The 20,647-nt window shown below is 40.8% G+C and overlaps 1 protein-coding gene across 6 annotated transcripts in view; it reads left to right on the top strand.

The window, feature by feature from the left end:
- Positions 1 to 20,647, top strand: part of STS (steroid sulfatase) — a 527,011-nt gene that overhangs the window by 21,569 nt on the left and 484,795 nt on the right. For all 6 annotated transcript variants that reach the window (XM_064364536.1, XM_064364537.1, XM_064364538.1 and 3 more), the window contains exon 5: positions 17,566 to 17,694. The gene's annotated coding sequence lies outside the window, so the exon portion shown is untranslated. The remainder of the gene's footprint in view (positions 1 to 17,565; positions 17,695 to 20,647) is intronic.

Below are 20,647 nucleotides of genomic sequence, written 5' to 3'. Positions count from 1 at the left end.
CCCAAAATATCAACCCCAGTGTTAGCCTGCCCTGGTCTGGGGACAGAAATGGACAGAGGATAGAACCAATGGCCAACCAGCTTCTGAATATTCAAATTCCAATTATTTGAGGAGCCGTCACCCTTGGGTTTACTGGATTAACTTTATCCAATGGAAAGAGCCTCTCTTGCAATCCCGTGACCTCACCATCAGCAAACACATTGCACCCAGCAAATAAATAATGAGATTTGGGATTTTATTAGCGATAACAGCATAGAAGTGGCTGAGTGACTAATTGGGAATTATTTTCCAGCAAAAAGTACTCCTGGCAGCTGCCCAGACATTAATAGGAAATGAAGCATTACCCGGTACAATAGTGTCTGTGGAATATATGTGGCACTTGTATATTTGATTAGATCCATTGGAGGGATCAATATAGTGACTCTTAGAGGCCTTCTTTAAATAATTAATGAGATTCCATACATTCCCAGCTACTCTAGAACCATTTCTTTTCTTTAAATGATATTGATGAATAACATGTTTACAAGTTTTTTGAGGTTTATTTTACATTGCATTTAATTCAACAAGTTGTACAATTCAATGATTTTTATTAAATTATGAAGTTGTACGATCATCACTGTAAACCAGTTTGGGAATATTCTCATCACCCAAGTGAGATTCTTCAAAGTCCACTGCTGTGAATCCCTATCCCCACATCCTGCCTGAACCCATTTTTAAGAAGTCACATTTTCCTAGGTCTCATCATATTTGTTTGAACACAGGTCATGTGAATTTTGCCCTCTGGAGTGTTGATGGTCATCAGATTGTATCACTCTGTGATATGACCCTATAATCAGTGATTGTACTATGGGACCAGATAAGCAGCATCCTTAAAGGACCCAGAATGAAATTGCTCAGGCACAGGGAAATAACACCTATGTGTTCTGGAAGTCCCACACCCCTCACTGTTTGTGATGCCTGCCTGTTTTCTGCCTGAGCACTGTCAGCTCACCCCTCTTCTGCCATTTAGTCTGGCTTCCCTTCCCACTTGTAATTATGGTCATTTTCTAAAAATTGCCTATGAAATTCATTCCCGTACTTAGCCCCTTGGGACTGATTTCTCTTATAGGCAAGTCAACAACTGTCATTGCTTGTGTATCTCAAGCTGCTATCATTTGGAGATGTGCATAATTATTTCAAAGACATAGCTAACAGAAAGAGTAAGAGAAAGACACGGAATGTTGGCACATTACATAGTTGTACAAAAAAAAAAGCAAATCACAAGGCTTTAACTTAAACATGGAAGCATGTAGGGTATGATTTAGTAAGAATTTTTAAAGAGAGAAGAAATCCAAAGCAGAATAATTTGGGAATATACAATAAACCACCAGGCCTAGTCCAGGCAGTGAATAATGAGTTCTTACCTACAAATAACAAAATTGATAAGAGGCTTGATCTGTTGGTGATGTGGGACTTGAGAGATGGGACACCTGTTGGAAGTGTTGCCCAGCTAAAAGCTTAATATCTGATCAGCTCTTTTCTTTTTTCTCAGTCATTATTCACTTTATTTTATTCGGGGGTACATGTGTAGGATATACAGGTTTGTTACATAGGTAAACATGTGCCATGGTGGTTTGTGGCATAGATCAACTCATCATCAAAGTATTAAGCCTGGCATACATTAGCTCATTTTCCTGATGCTCTACCCCGTGCGTGTCCTCCCCACACAGGCCCCCGTGCGTGTTATTCCCCTCCCTGTGTCCATGTGTTCTCATTGTTTAACTCCTACTTACAAGTGAGAACATGTGGTGTTTGGTTTTCTATTCCTGCGTTAGTTTGCTGAGGATAGCTGAGGATAATGGCTTCTACCTTCATCCATGTCCCTGCAAAGGACATGATCTCATTCATTTTTATGGCTCAATAGTATTCCTTGGTGTATATGTACTATATTTTCTTTATCCAGTCTATCATTGATGGGCATTTGGGTTGATTTCATGTCTTTGCTATTGTGAATAGTATGGCACTGAACATACACATGTATGTATCTTTATAATAGAATGATTTCTATTCCTTTGGGTATATGCCCAATAATGGGATTGCTGAGCCAAATGGTATTTCTGGTTCTAGATCTTTGAGGAATCGCCACATCTTCTTCCACAATGGTTGAACTAATTTATATTTCCACCAACAGCATAAAAATGTTCCTGTTTCTCTGAAACCTTGCCAGCTTCTGTTGTTTCTTGACTTTTTAATAATCACCGCTCTGACTGGCGTGAGGTAGTATCTCATTGTGGTTTTGATTTGCATTTCTCTAATGATCAGTGATGCTGAGCTTTTTATCATATGTTTGCTGACCGCATGAATATCTTCTTTTGAGAAGTGTCTGTTCATATCCTTTGCCTACTTTTTAATGGGGTTGTGATCAACTCTTTTCTTTTTGGAAACTTTATCCTGCAGATCAAATATTACTCTGAAATGGACTGTGATGAACAAGGACAGATTGATTGTTGAAGTAAGAGTGCTAGAATCTTTGGGAGAAAGTGGCCATACAGTTTAGAATCTGTAATGGTAAATGACCAACATAGCTTGGCATGTGCATTGGGGTTTGGGAAAACAGACTTTAGCATTGTTCAGATAAAAATATAGATATTGTCTTCTGTCCAGGGATTCTGAGAAAGTAATGACTCAAGTGTTAGTATGTACTCAAACATGAAATGTCTACATGTACAATCACAAAACCGTAACACATCAAACAAAAAGAAGGGAAAAGAAGCATTGAACGTAGACTTTGAAAGAGAATATTTGAGAAGTTGGAGAAGGCCTAAAGGAGTGGCTTACCTTTCTATATGTAATGTTAAGAAGACCAAAATTCCAAAGATGCTGGTAAGAAAAAGACCCACTTCATTCCCTCATTTGTAGGTCTACCCTGATTTAATCTCATTGCCCTTTAACCTGACAGCATACCTGCTGCATCAAAACTAACCCATCACACTCACCCTCCATTTAAGCCACATGCAACTTCTGAAACTGTAATAACAGACATATTTACTCACCAGGAATTGGCAGGGGATAACATTTTGCCATATTTTGAGTCAAAATCTAAGGAGTGGTAATGAGGTTCTTTGAGACAATTGCATGGAAATGCTCACCTGATTCATTTCAAGGTGCTGACTGACAACCTCACCTGCGTTTTGGGGGTTGCTTTTCAGATTGATCTACTCATAAGGAGCAAGCCTCTTTTTACATTCTTCAGCATCCCAAATTTATCCCTCCTCCCCTGGAATCCCAAATGTCACAGTTGCTCCTCTCACATTTAGTAGGAAATTATGCTCTGAAAACTGCACAAACAAGCAAACAAACTAACTGACAGGCCAGCAAATGGGTGTCATCAGATCTGCCTCCCTAACTTGTTCTACTCAGTCCTCAGATGGGCCCTGATTGTAAGCTGCTGTAGTGATTCCCCACCTGGCTTCACAAAGCCACCTTTCTGCTCAAAATGCTTGATTCCATCAGGCCCACATTCATGCTTTCATGTCTACATCTAACTTCATGTCTTTATCTAACTGACGTTAGTGTCTTCTGGAACTTCTTTTCCAAGGTCAGAATTGATCTTTTCATTGTCAAACCCAATGAATACCTTTGATGATTAACACTTCTGGTTATTCCCTTTGTTTCAGTATCCAGGGAGACAGTGTTCATATCCCAAGTAATGGTGGAGACAGTTCCAGAATCAGAAAACCTGTAACCAAAAACCTGTAACCAAATTCTACCTTTTTCACATAGAAGCTGAGCTAGTTAAAATAAAAAAAGCCGGATGCAGTGGCTCATGTCTGCAGTCCCAGCACTTTGGGAGACCAAGGCAGGAGGATCACTAGAGCCCAGGAGTTTGAGACCAGCCTAGGAAACATGGCGAAACCCCGTCTCTACAAAATTTTAAAAAATACAGAACTTAGTCAGACATGGTGTACATGCCTGTAGTCCTACTTACTTGGGAGGCCAGAAGGTTGAGGCTGCAGTGAGCGATGATCATGCCACTGGACTCTAGCCTAGGTGACAGAGTGAGAGCTGGTCTCAACAAAACAAAACAAAACAAAAAAACCCCACCTCTGTATATGTCAGCTTCTCCACCTATAAAATGGAAAGGAACAAATGACATGATTACACGTTATAGTGTCTGCAGAATGAAGATAATATCCAGCATATTGTTAGCCCTTAGCACACGATAATGGCAGTCACCTTGTCTGTTTCCTCCAGCATGAGCTACAAATATTTTCCAAACTCAATATGATCAAAATAAATTCCTTAGTGTCTCTTTTCTAGATTGACTAAACCTTCAGTACTTTTTCGCTCAATCAGTAGGGTCCTCCATTATCCAGTTCACGGGCTAGAACCATCCGTATTTATTCTCCATGCTCTTATCCACTTAGTCATCTGTCTGGCTGAGTTTCTGAAATACCTCTTGAATTTACCTCCACTCTGTCTGCATGGTTACTGCATTTCAGCCTCATCCTTAAGACTTTAACAATAATATATCATTTGGATATCTGGGCACCACTACCCTTTTTGTGGTAAAAGTCTGATTTTCTTTCCATGTTCCTACCTTGCCTCTCTACATCCCCTCAGCTTCTGTGCTTACCTGGTTCCTTGCTAGCCTCTTAGTTTATCTCCTTCCCATTCAGAATATTCCTTGAATGTGGGTTTTGTACTGACGCTTTGTAACAATTTCCATTGTTTTCCAATAACTCCCTGATCAGCCTAGCTCTAAAGTCACTCTTGGGTAATTTGGCCAATATCCCATGAATACCAAGATTTCACATGATCACAGGGGCATGGTAAAAGGTTTGACAGCCAAGGGTGATATCCATGGTAACAACCAGGGAGAGGAATGCCTTTTGTACAAAGTGGAAGAAAGTTGATTAGGAACAGGGTGGGCTTGGAAAACCTACTAATACTGAGATAGCTGGCATACTCCGGCAGCTAGGTTTTAAAGCAGAGCACACATAAATGTGGAAGATCTGGAAACTGATTTCCTTAGAGCATCCCAACCCTTTGCACCCCATCAGCATGTCTTTGTGATACACCTAAGAGTAGGTGTATCAGTTCATTCTCAAACTGCTAGGGAAAAATACCCAAAACTGGGTAATTTATAAAGAAAAGAGGTTTAATTGACCCAGTTTCGCATGGCTGGGGAGGCCTCAAGAAACTTATGATCATGGCAGAAGGGAAAGCAACATGTCCTTCACATGATAGCAGGAGACAGAAGAATGAAAACCAAGTGAAGGAAGAGGCCCCTTATAAAACCATCAGATCTTGTGAGAACTTACACAAGAACAGCATGGGGGAAACCACCCCCATGATTCAAGTACCTCCTACCAGGTCACTCGCACGACACATGGGGATAACGGTAACTACAATTCAAGATGAGATTTGGGTGGGGACACAGCCAAACCATATTAACAGGTGAGCCCCAGGTTGAAGAGTAGTAGCTTAGATTATTGGAATTGGCTTGCCACTGGTCTGGTTTTCTGCAAAACTCTGTTAGATCTACAAACTACCCATTTTGTTTCTATGAGAATAATTTTCCCACAGCATGTGTCATTTTTCTTTAAAAACTTACCTCATCATACTGACAAAACTCTTGCTCCTGGCCCTCTGGGATAATCCAGGATGATCTCCCCATCCCCAAACCCTTAACATAATCGCATCTACAAACTCCTTTTGCCATGAAAGGAAACATTGTCAGGATCAGGATACTACAATGTGGACATCTTTGGGGGCCATGATGCTGTCTACCCGACTTGGTTTCCATTGATGTTGTTTGTAAAGATGGACCTTGATCAAAATCTTTTGTGGGCATGTCACTTAGCCATTTATATGTTTAGGAGTTCATTAATAATGAGTAGCATTGTTTGCTAAAATAAAATCATAATTATATAAATAGTAGTATGATTTATTCATAAACAAGTAGCATTAACTTGAACTTTTTCTGTGTCATCACATGTCAATTTTATACAACAGAGAATTTTAATTTAAAAATATATATGTATATATATTTTGTTTTTGGAGTGGGGACAGGGTGTCACTCTGTCATCCAGACTGTCATCCTCTCACTGGCTGTTACCATGGATATCACTCTGCCACCCAGGCATGATCTAAGCTCACTACAACCTCTACCTCCCAGTTTCAAGTGATTCTTGTACCTCAGCTTCCCAATTAGCTGAGATTACAAGCATGTACCACCATGCCCAGCTAATTTTTGTATTTTTTTGGTAGAAACAGGGTTTCACCATGTTGGCCAGACTGGTCTCAAACTCCTGACCTCAAGTGATCCACCCTCCTCAGCCTCCCAAAGTGCTGGGATTACATTACAGGCATGAGCCATCACACCTGGCCTTAAATATTTTTTTTTAAGGCAGGGTCTCACTCCGTTACCCAGTCTAGAGTGCAGTGGCACAATCATGGCTCACTGTAGCCTCAAACTCTTGGGCTCAAGTGATCCTCCCACTTCAGCCTCCCAAGTAGCTGGGACCATAGGCATGTGCCACCATTTCTAGCTAATTTTTGGGGGAAATGGGGTCTCGCTATGTTGGCGAGGCTGGTCTTAAACCCCTGGCAAACAGTCCTTCCACCTTGGTCTCCCAAAGAGCTGAGATTACAAGCATGAGCCACCATGAACACAACAGAGATTTTTTATTCTGATTGTTATACTTGAGCCAGTTCAGAGACTTCTGATGGATATATAGAGAGACAAAAGGTATTTTTTTATATAGTAAATTAATTAATTCTGTTAACACAAAGCACATAAACAAAATCAGAATATTCTTTATCAATCAGACGTGCAAAAACTTTAAGTTTTGCCGTTTCCAGTGATTGATCCATCGATCGCTTGCTACCCGAGCTTCAGTGCTGAGATGTGCTGCCTCTCTGATCAGTGATGCTGCCTTTTGGTGTTTGTTGAACAATTTTTCATCAAACCTAATTTGGAGGAAAATATATTTAGCCTTAGATACAATGAAGGGAATTTCAGCTCCTTCCAGCTTCAGATACTCCTGCTGCCACATCGTGGGCAGCAGGGGTATCACCTGTGTTGGCTGAGTTCATCTGTTTTCCCCTTACTGTTGCCTTTGATTTTGTCCTTTTGGTTAGGTTCCTCTCTCCACTTGGAAAACATTCTTGAGGGCTGAGCTCCTGCAAAATCCTTTCAATTCTAAATACCCTCAAGTAAAACATTCTTCTTTCCATTCCTAACAAACTTCTCATGACAGTGATAACTGGCTTTCTCTAGTCCTTCTAATGAAAGTGATAATGGGCTCTCCCTAGTCCTTCTCATGAAAGTGGTAACTAGCTTTCTCTAGTTCTTCTCTGGTTTCTTTCATCTTCATAGCATCTCCTGCATGATGCACATATTCAGACCCAAGTCTCTGATTTCCAAACCAACTGGAAATGGAGCAGCAGGAAATATCAATGTTCCCACTTGTTAAAAAGTCATTTCTTGACAACCATTAGGCATCTGAGATTAGTCACCCATCTGCTGTCAATGATTGAGTGTATGTGAAAGGTTCTGAATACTGACTCCAAGAACTCATAGAAACAAAAGTACAAGGGCAGAGGGTATGGGTAGAAGAATGAGGAGATGTTGGTTGAAGGGTACAAAGTTCCAATTAGACAGCAAAAATAAGTTCAGGAGAGCCATTGTACAACATGGTGACTGTAGTTAATGGGAATGTATTGTATACATAAAATTTGGTAAGGGAGCAGAGCTTTAATGTTCTTAATCACAAAAACAAGTAAGTATATGAAGTGCTGGATATGCTAATTGACTTAATAGAGTCATTCTACATTGTATGCATATAAAGCGCAGTCTTCAGATTATAATTTGTAGAGTGTTCCTCATGCTCTACAGCAGTGGTCCCCAACCTTTGGGACCAGTTTTGTCAAAGACAATTTTTCCCTGGACCTGGGGTGAGGGGAGATGGTTTCGGAGTGATTCAAGTGCATTACGTTTATTTTGCACTTTATTTCTATTATTATTGCATTATAATATATAACAAAATAATTACACAACTCACCAAAATGTGACTGACCTTCCTTTCCTGCAACTAGATGGTCCCACCTGGGGGTGATGGGAGACAGTGACACATCATCAGGTATTGGATTCTCATAAGGAGCGCACAACCTAGATCCCTTACATGCGTAGTTCACGATAGGGTTCACGATCCTATGAGAATCTAATGCGGCCACTGATCTGACAGGAGGCAGAGCTCAGGTGGTAATGTCAGTGATGGGGAGTGGCTGTAAATACAGGTGAAACTTCAGTCTTTCGCCTGCTGCCCACCACTTGCTGTGCAGCCAGTTTCTTAACAGGCCATGGGGTTGGAGACGCCTGCTCTATGGAGTCAGCATACAGGTGGATACAGCATTGTCTCTCACGTTCTCCAAAGCTTGCAGGAAAAAATTGGAGATAAACTGTCCTAAGGTTACTTCTGCCTGTAAAACTAGGTGTTAATTTAATGAATGTTACTGCAGTTAGGGGGAGTGGTAGTCAACTATTAAGTAATTCATAAAAGTCATCAGCTGAGAGAGCTGACAAGCTCCATAAATTCCCCCAGCTACCCAAGATTAATAATTTTATACTGAAAGCAAGTAATTATGAATTTGCCTCTAAATCATTTTTTTAAAATCCACACTCAAAAGTTAACAAACTGTCCTCATAAGTCAGACACGGACACCACTTACCAGCCTGTTCGCAGCATGGAAAACTCAGAGCTGCCTCTCCTTGACAGCACGCTTCTAAATGCGGTAACTCAATCCTGCTGTCTTAATGAAGGCAATGTTTTATGCCCATTAAGGAACCCCTTCTTGTTTTGGTAGGCAGGGCCGCTATGTCTGCTCACCAAAGAGTATGGATGCTATTCAATAGTAAAGTGACAAAGAAGAGCTTAACCACTTATGCTTTTAAAGTTCTGGCCGTATTTATGAATTCAATAAAGTATCATTCTTCAATGGAATCGTTAGGACCTCAGATCTCAGTGTTACACAATATACCTGTGTAACAAACCTGCACATGTGCCCACTTAGTCTAAAATGTAACAAGAAAAGAAAAGAAGAAACTATTGTTTTTTAGCCTAAAATGTTAAAAATAGAAATACCATTCTGCCACCTGTCAGATCCTGGAGACAACAAATCAAAACTCATTTGTTGAAGCTGTCATTATGAACAACTGGGTTAATAAAGGAAGTGCAGGGCAAGATACATGAAGGATGAAGAATAACAGATACTGTTTTAGAGCCTCCTCTGGAGATAACTGTGAGGTGTCAGGAGAAACACTTTTAGAGCATTGGAAGTGACTTTGCAAAGGACCCCTGGAATGTGCTGGTCCAGATCTCACTGCCAGTTAACCTGGGCATCCCCACCAGACACCTGGCATAGCCCATGTGCATGCCAACATCACCTAGAGGCAGTGGGTTTCAGGATGTTTACTGACTTAGCTCTGGGTTTGAAAACTTGGCAGCAGTTTCAGGAGTCTCCTGTTTGAGGCTGAGATGAAGCTTGTTTGTTCTATGGGTTGATGCTGCAAGGATGCCCTTAAAAAAAAAACAATGATCAAGCTGGGTGTGGTGGCTCATGCCTATAATCCCAGCATTTTGGGAGGCCAAGGCGTTGGATCCCTTGAGCCCAGGAGTTGGAGACCAGCCTGGGCAGTATGATGAAAAAAAAAATATGCAAATCGGTGGCACACACCTGCAGTCCCAGCTACATGGGAGGCTAAGGTGGGAGGATTGATTGAGTCTAGTAGGCAAAGGTGACAGCGTCCTGGGATTGCATCACTGCGTTCCAGCTTGGTCGACACAGTGAGACACCCTGTCTCAAACAAATAAACAAAAACCCCCAAAACAACCAATGGTGATTATTTTTGTCATACCTTCATTCTGTTTTTCTAAGGGTCCCTGATATTGGCTTTATCTATCAATCATAGAGCAGGCATTTACTAATTCATCCCACAGGGGTTGCCAGAAAGTGTTAGGGTCTAGCTGAAGAGGAGAGACGTAAAACAATTGCACAGGTGCATGCTGTAGGGGTGGGCTCAGTACTGATACTATGTCCTCACGTGCAGGGTGCTAGCTTCCTCTTGAACATGTTCTATTCCCCTGGCCTCAGCTGTCAGATACTCCTTATCATGGGGTGACTGTAACTTGCAGCAAGGCCTCCTGGATAGCTTTTGAGGCCGGGTACATAACTACAAGCAGAAATGGATTCTACCATTCCAACTGACCTTTCACCACTCTGGTCCTTGTGCCCGTAAGTGTCTGCATAAACACAACCTGTTATTGGAGCGATGGATGGGATATTGGATAGGAAAGTGCTTTGAACAACAATAAGTGCACATGGATTGTATAAGCTCCCTGGGGTTGATTTACGGATGCTGCTTTGAGAAATGATAGAAATGAGAAAATCTATGGCAACTCTCACATATGACAAAAGACAGTGAGCTCTGAATCAGCTTTGCCTTCCCTTTCCCTACCTCCCTAGACTCTGTGAGGGGTAATCTGGGAACCTCTATGAGTTATTACAGAAGGGACCTTACATCAGTTCCCTCAATTCAGCTAGCAATTAGCTGAACAGTCCCCCCAAAATCATGTCATTCCCAGGACTTCAGAATGTGACCATTTTTGGAAACAGGGTTATGGCAGATGTAATTAGTAAAGTTAAGAGGAGGTCATACTGGAGTAGGGTGGGCCCCCATCCAATATGACTGGTGTCCTTATCAAAGAAAAAGACTCTCACAGAGATATGATGTGATGACACACAGCACAAACACCCTATTTTGCTGCCCTACTGGTCAGTTTGAAACTATCCCCAATGCACAAGGAAGCAGCAGAAGAAAATTCTGTGGTTGGAATTCTTCTCCGTTATTGGGTCAACATTATTATGTTTAGCTGATTTAGGGAATTTGCTTTGTTATAAATTCAAATCTGGTTCTATTTTAGGCATCAATGCCATTTTATAGTTAGGTTCAACTTCCAAAAATTCTGGCAATTTCGATTGTGGTCTTGAAATAAACCCAGCCTTGAAATAAATCCTGCAACATTACTGAGTTTCCACCGTGCAAAATGAAATAATCACCTGGAATTTAAAAAAAATCATTTTACATTGCCAACTAAAAATTTACTCCCGCAAGACAGGGCTTATGTAAATCAGGAATGTGAGTGATTTGGTCTGATAATTCCAGACGTTATTCATTTATAGAGTGACACTTTGACACCCGCTCTGATTAAATTCAGAGTATTTCCACAGTCTTGAGTAACACATGCTAAATATTGATATACATCCCAAATATCTTATCTGAAACCCTGAGAGTCAGGTGTTTTCTGGAATTCAGTTACGCATATTTTAGTAAGATAATATATGCCTTTACTGTACCTCCCTAGACACCCTCAGCAGGTGAGGGCAACATTCGATAATCAAATACATTAATATTTCTGCAGAAAAATGTATGAATATTTCTCCCAGTGGGATACAAGAAGGCCACAAGTGGTATATTAAAATGCATTTTTCTAGTAATGTACTGGTAAGTTAAATTGTGCAATGACAGACCATCAATACCTTGGGCACTTCCTATTTCTAGGTAAAATATCAGAGAGAGACAGTTCAAAATATGTTAAATACCTTTACACATACTTGCAACATACATCCGTGACCTCTGGATGCTTGGATTTTTTGAAAAGAGTTTGCATCAGGGCTGTCATAGGGTCTCTCATTGTGTCTGAGTTGGCCATGTGTTGAAGACCAGACAAGAATGATCAAGGAACATCTCCAAGGATGAAATGGCAATGTGAAAATGACTCGTTAAAAGACTTCTCTCATTGCCATCTGCCCTGTGAACCTGGCATTCTCTCAGAGCATTTTCTCTAGTTGAATGAACTGTCTTACCCATTCATTCTTGAGGCCAACAATGAACAGATTACACATTCTAACCCTATCATCTAGGTCAGGGGTTGGCAAACATTTTCTGTATAGGACCACGTAGTTAATATTTTCAACCTTGTGGAGGATACAGTCAGCTCTGCATTTGTAGTGAAAAAGTAGATATAGAAAGGAATGGGCATGGTGTGTTTCAGTAAATCTTTATTTACAAATACAAGTGGTAGGCTGGGTTTGGCCCATGGGCCATACTTAGGTGACCCCTGTTGTATGACTTTTTTTTTTCACTGTGGTTCACAATTCCATTATTATTATTACTATTATTCTCATACTTATCAGTATATGGCTAACAGCGTTAAAGAAAATGCACATCTACTCTTGATGGAATGCAAAATTCCTTGGTCATAAGGTTATATTAAATACATTTCATATTGAGGAAAAGATCAGTACCTAAAACATTTTATTTCAAAAGAAGTCTGAAGGAGGGAAAACACTCCAGAAACTGTATTATTTTATGATTTTCTGTTAGCTCTGATTGTCTGCTATTGGTATGCTTATTAGATTACTGGAAAAATGTTTCTTAGGAAATTCTTATTTGCATGGTGATGAATAGATAAATTGAGTTAACATTTCCATCATCAGGGATGTTGGCTTTTTCCAATCATGGACAACTTTACTTTGTGTTTGCCTGGAGTGTTGACACAAACAAGTACTGTCAATCTGAGCTTACAAACCTCCCTCCTATTGGCTTTTGTTAGGTGTTGTGAATGGCACAAAATCAGACAACAAAGTCTGCACATGTTTGTGTCTTTCCACAAGGTTGGACTTGTGGAAATGCTTTTTCAGTCATAAAAGCAACAAGAGGCAATTCTCCTTTGTACTAAGTATTCCTTTATTACTTCTTAGTACTTCCCATTCACTTGGTAGCCAGAGCCAGTGACACACAGGCTCAAGCCAATTTACAATAGTCAATATTGCAAACCAAACATGGCAGTGTACTTAATCAATATATAAATGTTCTAGATTAAACAGTCTACAACAAACAAAGTAACATTTAACATCCATACATATAAAGGGGAAAGGAAAAAGATTTAATGAACGAGTCCATGGAGAGTGATGTGGACAAGGAGAGTGTCCTGGGTGGATCTGGATGATCTCCCATGTCTTATAAAGAAGAGGCCTTGATTTGGGCAGAGCCTCCAGTGGCAGGTGCCTGAAGGTAACCATGAATGACAGCAAGATGGGGTTTAGTGAGGCAGCCATGTGCAACTGGTGAAGTCCTGCTCTTTTATCCCCCTGAGTCCTCTGGTGAGGGGTGACAGTAAAGGGTTACAACCTCATCTGGTTGGGTACAGTCTGTATTGATTGGGTGAACATCTGGTCCTATCGAGAGGATGCCTTTTGAAAAGCAAGATGGAGTCTTCTTCCAAGATGGAGTCACATATGTCAAGAATGCATGACATAAGAATACATTAGAGTTTCTCTAGGATTATAGCTTAGTAGCAAGGTGGGCTATCTGACCAGCAAGATGAGGCTATTTGATCAGCATTGTAAATATTTTCAGGAATAAACCGTTTTTTAAAAACCAAATATCATCTTAGGTCAAGTCACAGGAAATAGATTCTGAGGTGCTCAAAAGATTTTTTTGAGGGAGAGTGTATTCCTGCGGGACAACACTTGCAGGAGAGTGAAGAAAGGAAATTGAGGCCAAGGGAGGAGTTGAGCAGCACAGCTGTTGCAACAAAGACCTCAGCTCATTTCAAAGGGAAATCTGGAGCCAGGAAAGTCCCTCCGAGGTTTCCCACCTTAAAGCAAGGAGATGCTGTCCCCTTGGAAAAGGCAGTTCTCTTTGACCAAAGCCAATTTCCAGAGACAGACTTTGCTAAATGTGTCAGCCATCAAAGCTACCAGTAGCAGCTGGGAGAGGAAGACTTGGGTCTTCCGTTGATATCTACGTTCCTACCATAGCACCCATCAAGGATGTTCTCTGTGTAAATTCCTCGACGCCATATTCTATGTCTTCCTTTTCAAAATCCACTTTTTCACCCTGGATTACCATTTAGCCTTGTGAATTTCTTCAGTCAGTCTCCTGAATATTCACAGTTGTTTTTAGCATTTACTTTTACATGAAATGTTCTGGAAGCTTTCATGAGAAAGTAGGGTAAATGACTCACCCTAGTTTGCCTTAGACTGTCCCAGTTTGAAAACTGGACCTCATCAGTCCTGTACACACTGGGATGTGGTTCACCCTATGGCAAACCAATCAGTCAAATTTCAACAACTTATCTTTCCACTTATTTCCTGTCTTTCTAAATATACTACAGTCTTCCTTAATAACTACACTGCCTGAGGTATGGCTAAGGACAAATATGTTCTCTTCTTCTCACTGTTACACATAGGATGTCTTTCACTCTTTTTGACATTTTCACAGTCAAAATTAAACCTGTGCCATTAAACCTGAAGTCACAACGAAGTACTCTAATACTAATGAACAGCAGAAGCTGGTGGGCTGAGAAAAACTGATGCCTCAAGTCGTTTCAGTTTGGGTTTTGCTGCTCGATAAAACAAAAATGGGCATTACAAAAATCACTTGTTTTTCAGGGCTTTTTGTGTCTCAGAATTATGGACAATGGATGGCAGACCCCATGCCATTCTTAGATCATTATCATTTTCAGTCTTGTACAACTGGAACTTCATTTGGAGGGGGCATGCAAATAAGAAAAAAAGGCCAAGCAAATGACAGTTATGAAGATTATAGATAAACAGAGACTCAAGAGGATAAAGATGCATGCTTATTATTTTTGAACACATAAACAAATCAGAATGTAGGTTCCTCTTAATAAAACAGACTTAACCTCTTTATCTTCTTCAGTCTTCTTGCTCTGTGACTATGGTTTGGATTATATGTTTTATCAGAAGAGACTTATTTTCATATAACTTGTGATAGTAACAGAGGAACCACCATAAATAGTTACAAGGTATGATTGTTTGAATCAGCTGGGTACCATTTCCCTCCACCTCTAAAACCTATTTGCCTGTGCTGGTGGCCACACCCACTTTAATAAGCATTGGATGAGGGATCTAACATAGCATTCCTAAACCTTGGCATTATTGACACTTGGGAGAAGACCATTCTTTGTTGATTGAGGGTGGGCACTGGGCTGGATAGTTCTTTGTGGTGGGGCCTGCCCTGTATATTGTAAGATATTTACCAGAATTCCTGCCCTCTGCCTACTGGCTACCATTAGCATCCCCACACTTGCAATAACCAAACCTGTTTCTACATATTACCTGCTGTTCCTGGTGGGGTAAAATTACTCCTGGGTGACAACCCATCTAATACTAACTTGAAAAATGTCCTTGGAACGTGGGCCTTTAGATTTTCCATTGTGCTGTTTCATTCTGTAAGTATAGGCTCGTAGTGGCAGTACCACTATGATAGGCATTGTGACTTAATCCCTTCAGATATGTTCTTTGTCTTCATTTCTCACTGGGGGGTTGGTAAGCACTGAGTATCAAGTATGGGTCAAAGAGCTTCCTTGCTGATACCTTAAAATCTATTTTCTGTAGATAAAAGGTGAGGACAAAGGGAAAATAATCTTTTTTACCTCACAAGGAGAGTCACCCAATTGTTCAAACCCACAACCATGCAATCTTAGTCTTACCCAATGATGTCATGGTGAATAAACAGAAGGGGCGACCCTGCCCAGTGGTTTTGTCATTCCTGCAGTGGGAGGTTAAGGATCAATGTTGACAGCACACTATTCCATTTCAACAAGAATCTAACATGAAAAGCCATACTGGAAGATTGATTACAGTTTCAAATGCCATCTCTGGGGGGGAAAAATAACATTTCTGAGACTCTGATTGAACCTCAGAAATTGTCGCTAGAAGCCTAACTTCAATAAAGCAAAATTCACATTTATGAAAATCTATATGGAATAGTATTTTTTCTCTAATATGATGTTCTCTTCTGAATATTTTTTACCAAGTGGGATTATACTTCATGTTTCAAAGCATAAACAATAGATTTATACATTAATAAATAGTTGAAGACACATACTAGTTTTTTGGTCTAAATGTCAACAAGTTAAAAGAAAAGTCTTCAAAAGATTCAAAGCTATCTTCTTGGCTTTTTTCTGAGACCATTTTCTATTCATTTCTGGGACTGTGTATCAGAGGTCAAAAAACTGTTTCTGTAAAAGGTTAGATAGTAAATATTTCCAGCTTTGAGGGGCAACTAGTACCTGTCACAACTACTCAACTCTGATATTGTAGCACAAAAGCAGTAAAGGAGTAGAGGCAGCTGTGTTCTGATACACTTTGTATTACGGACACTGAAATTTGAGTCTTATATAGTTTTCACCTATCCCAAAATAATATCCTTTTTTCAACCATTTAAACGTGTAAACATCCAAGAAAACAGGTGTCAGGACGGATTTTTCTTGTGGGCCATTGTTTGTGCAAACCCTGCCCAATTTAGAAAATATCTATTGAGTACGTTTGCTTTGGGGAACAAATGAGATGTGGTCTCTGCCCTCTTAATCCTTAGAGCTGTGGAAAGGACAACTGCCACAGGAATAAATCAGGAAATAAATGAATCCCTTATGCAAGTAGTAAGAATTGCCATCCAGGAGAAAAGAGGTGCTATGATAGTCAACAATGAGGGAGCCTGCTTCATATAAGGTAATGATGGAGGGCTTCCTTGAGGCAGTGGTGTAAGTCAAGACCTGAGGATGGGTAGGAGTTAGGCAGAGAGTGGAAAGAAGAAAAGTGGGGAGAGAAATCCTCTAGATCAGCAGTCCCCAACCTTTTTGGCATGAGGGACTATTTTTGTGGAACACAATTTTTCCATGGACAGGGAGGGGGTTGGTTTTGGGATGACGCAAGTGTATCACATTCATCGTGTACTTTATTTCTATTATTATTAATTGTAATATATAATGAAGTAATTATACAACTCACCATAATGCAGAATCAGTGGGAGCCCTGAGCTTGTTCTCATGCAACTAGATGATCCCATCTGGAGGTGATGGGAGATAGTGACACATCATCAGGCATTAGATTCTCATAAGGAGTGTGCAACCTAGATCCCTTGCATGTACAGTTCACAATAGTGTTTGTGCTCCTATCAGAATCTCATGCCACTGCTGATCTGACAGGAGGTGGAGCTCAGGCAGTAATATGAGTGATGGGGAGCGGTTGTCAATACAGATGAAGCTTGGCTTACCTGCTGTTCATTTCTTGCTGTTCAGTCTGGCTTCTAACAGTCTTGGGGGTTAGGAAACCCTGCTGTAGTAAAGAAGGAGCTCATGAGGCTAGGCACAGTGGCTTACACCTATAATCCCAACAGTTTGTCAGGCTGTGGCTCCATTTAGCCTATGAGTTTAAGACCAGCCTGGATAATATAGTGGGAACCGATCTTTACCATAGTTAAAAGAATTAGCCAGCTGTGGTGGTACACCTGTAGTCCCAGCAACTTGGGAGGCTGACGTAGGAGGATTACTTGATCCTGGGAGGTAGAGGCTGCAGTGAGCCATGATCATGCCACTGTCTGGGCAACAGAGTGAGACCCTAAAAAAAAAAAAAAAGCTCATGTCATTTAAGTATGTCAATATATGATTACCTAGTGTGTGATTATTTATCTTTTGAATGAATTCACAGGAAGAGCCCGATGCCCTTAGTTTGACTCTGCTAAGAGCCCCTGAGTTGCTGAACCTGCACATGGTCGTCTCAGTAAGTTAAGATCTTCCTGAGGACATTGCTGCAAGATCGTCTTCAACTGTTCATAACGTAAGTATGAGAGGTGCATGTGTGTGTATCTTCACCCTGATACTCACATGTTTGACTCACCTGGACCATGTTGTCGAAGTCAAATAGTGGTATGTGTGACCTTGATAATGGTGTTCGGGACGTTCTGATGTTGCAGGGATGACATGAATATGGTGCTATTGCAGCTATCTTTCATTCAGAAAGAACTTTCCATCAGAAATTCAAAGGAGAACATCTGTGGGGCAAATATATTTTTATATAGAAAGACTGTGCTGAGCCAGTGGGGGCAGCGTGCATAATCTGATGAGCATAAGCAAGTGGCCTGCATGTGGCAAGTCTAGAGGAATATAGGGGTGGGGGTTTATAAATGATTTCATGCATCCACTGCAACCTTGAGGTGGCTCTAGTCGAATTAGCAAAGGTAAAGAACCATAGCACAATGAGAAGGCTCACAGTACACCTGTTCTGAACTGATCAGCTGCTGCAATACCTGAGGGACAGAATGGGGTCTCTCCCCACAGTAAGAGCTCTTCCACCTGGTGGAGATGAGGGCTGAGGGCATACCTAGGCCTCTCCCTGCAGGAGGAGCTCCTCCCCCTGGTGGAGGTGAGGACTTAGGGGCAGAGCATGGTTCCTCTCTGCAGGAAGAGCTCTTTTCTCTGGTGGAAGGTAAGTGTGCATGGTGAAAGTCTTTGGGGTGGATGAGGGAAAGTTTTAAAAGCCCCTGCAAGGGAGAATCCCTGTTATTTTATGCCCATTCTTGGACGTATCTGCACCCCTATGGCACTATTCTATCAGGACACCAAGGGGCACAGTACTTGGCCATTCAGAACATTTTATGGTCTCCATAGCAGCTGGCTCAAAGAAATGGGCAGGAAGATGCTTTCAGAGGAGATATTTGGTTCAAATCAGTGTGAAAAGACTCCTAAAGTCAGAAAACCCAGGGCTAGGGATTCCATCCCACCCCATGCTGGCAGTGTGTTCCCAGGAGGCTGTTTCACCTATGCATGCCTTAGTTTCTTCCTTTGTAAAAAGTGACTTCAGGAGCTGGGCCTGGTGGCTCAGGCCTGTAATCTCAGCACTTTGGGAGGCTGAAGTGGGAGGATGGCCTGAGGTCGGGAGTTTGGAACCAGCCTGGCCAACATGGTGAAACCGTTTCTACTAAAAATATAAAAATTAGCCCAGTGTCATGCCACACACCTGTAATGCTGGCTACTCAGAAGGCAGGAAACTCACTTGAACCAGAGAAGTAGAGGTTGCAGTGAGCCAAGATCATGCCCCTGCACTCCAGCCTGGGCTACAGAGCAAGACTCCATCTCAAAAAAAAAAAAAAATGGACAGGGTGGGGGGATGAAGTATGAAATGCAGTTTCATAGGGTGCTTGTAAAAAGTAAGAGACAACCCCTGTTTTGGGAAAAATGTGGTGAAGACCTGGATGATCCTGCCAGCCAGGGCAGTGGGAGCTGAGAGCAGGCTTGCAGGGTGATGTAATGATTTTCAGAAGGCAGCTTCAGACTAAGGGGTTACAGATGGTAGTAGTTCTGTGTCAGGGTAGACTTTGCCATTCAGAGAGAATTTGGCAAAGTTTGGAGTCGTTTTTGGTCGTGAAAACTTAGGAATGGGGTGCATGTAGTAGGTGGAGGCCAGAGATGCTGCTAATCATCTCACGGTGCGTCCCACAGCTCCTCACAAATCTAAAATGTCAGTGGCGCTGAGGGTGACAAACTCTGCTGGCTGCAACAAGAGGCTTTAACTTAATCTTTCTTCCTAGAATAGTCAATGGTCTTTTACTTTGAGGTATATGAATCAGAATAAGAATTAAAGAGAACAAAAAGACAATGACCTTTTAGGTTTTTTTTTTTTTTCTGTTACATTTAAACCCCATAACAGAGGATTCTCCGTCTGGAAGCAACATCCGTGGAGGCTTAAAGCCGCAGCTTGTATTCATTCCTAATGCTGAGCAGCTTAACAGATTCCTTTTCCATTGTGATTTCTGTAATTTGTTCTTTAAAAGGATTGTGTGTTCCTTTTTTTCTGTTTCAGAAACAAACTTTTTGGGCATTTTAAAGAATAATTTATTTTCTAAAATCATTGATAATACATGAGCTGGGTTGAATTTCTGACCTTGCTTTCAAAGTCTTTAGCACCGGCTAAGTAGGGTTTTATTTTTTTATTCCTCTGGAAACTGTACATTTTTCAGGGAAATGCTTTAAGTACCTTTTTTTTTTTTCAGTCATTTTAGTCTACAGGAGAGAATGACATTCTCTAGACCCAGCTAGAAGGGCTCTGAAAAAATTGACAGACACAGTAGCTAATTAAAAATATGTAGCTGAAAGCGTTCATGATTAATTCATGATAAATGAATACAGCATTCATTATCCTTTCTTAATGTTCTGAGGTAAAATGTGAGTGTTGCAGTGGGGGTTAAAATATTTGTTTCTAAATACCTAATAGCAGTGTCCATTCTGTCTTACTAGCATGAAGCCATCCTCATGGAGGTATTTTAATGTGCTTCACAATTCAGAATTCAGAGTTCTTGTATACAGAGTATTAAACTCTCCTCCTCCCCTAAATGGATGAACACTTTGGGGAGTGTCAGGAAAACACTTATATAGTCTGTAGTTTTCCAGATTTGTCCCCCCACAAAGCAAAGGTTTAGTCATAGGAAAATATAATTTTATTATGAAACTGAAAAAAGGAATTTCCTTTGTATGGCATGCCATTTTATTTGAAGGAGCCTATCAGAAGTCTCTTGGCTTAATTTTGCATAAGCATATACCAGAATAGTAATTCATTTTTAATCCTTTGATGGTGATGAAGAAGTTTTTCAAGTGGACTGTGATGCTTAATAAGGCTATGCTAAGGTAACGAATATGGATGATAAGAAGCACATTTTAGTATCAAGTTATTAATCTCAACCGCGAAAATTGTTACTGTTGTGTGTTTCAGAAAAAAATAAAGGAGAAAAAGTTAA

This window comes from Aotus nancymaae, unplaced genomic scaffold, assembly GCF_030222135.1.
Source record: "Aotus nancymaae isolate 86718 unplaced genomic scaffold, 86718_ANA_hifiasm-v0.15.2.pri h1tg000058l, whole genome shotgun sequence".
Lineage (NCBI taxonomy): Eukaryota > Metazoa > Chordata > Mammalia > Primates > Aotidae > Aotus > Aotus nancymaae.
Note: the sequence above shows the minus strand (reverse complement) of the source record. Positions and strands in the feature narration are given on the sequence as shown.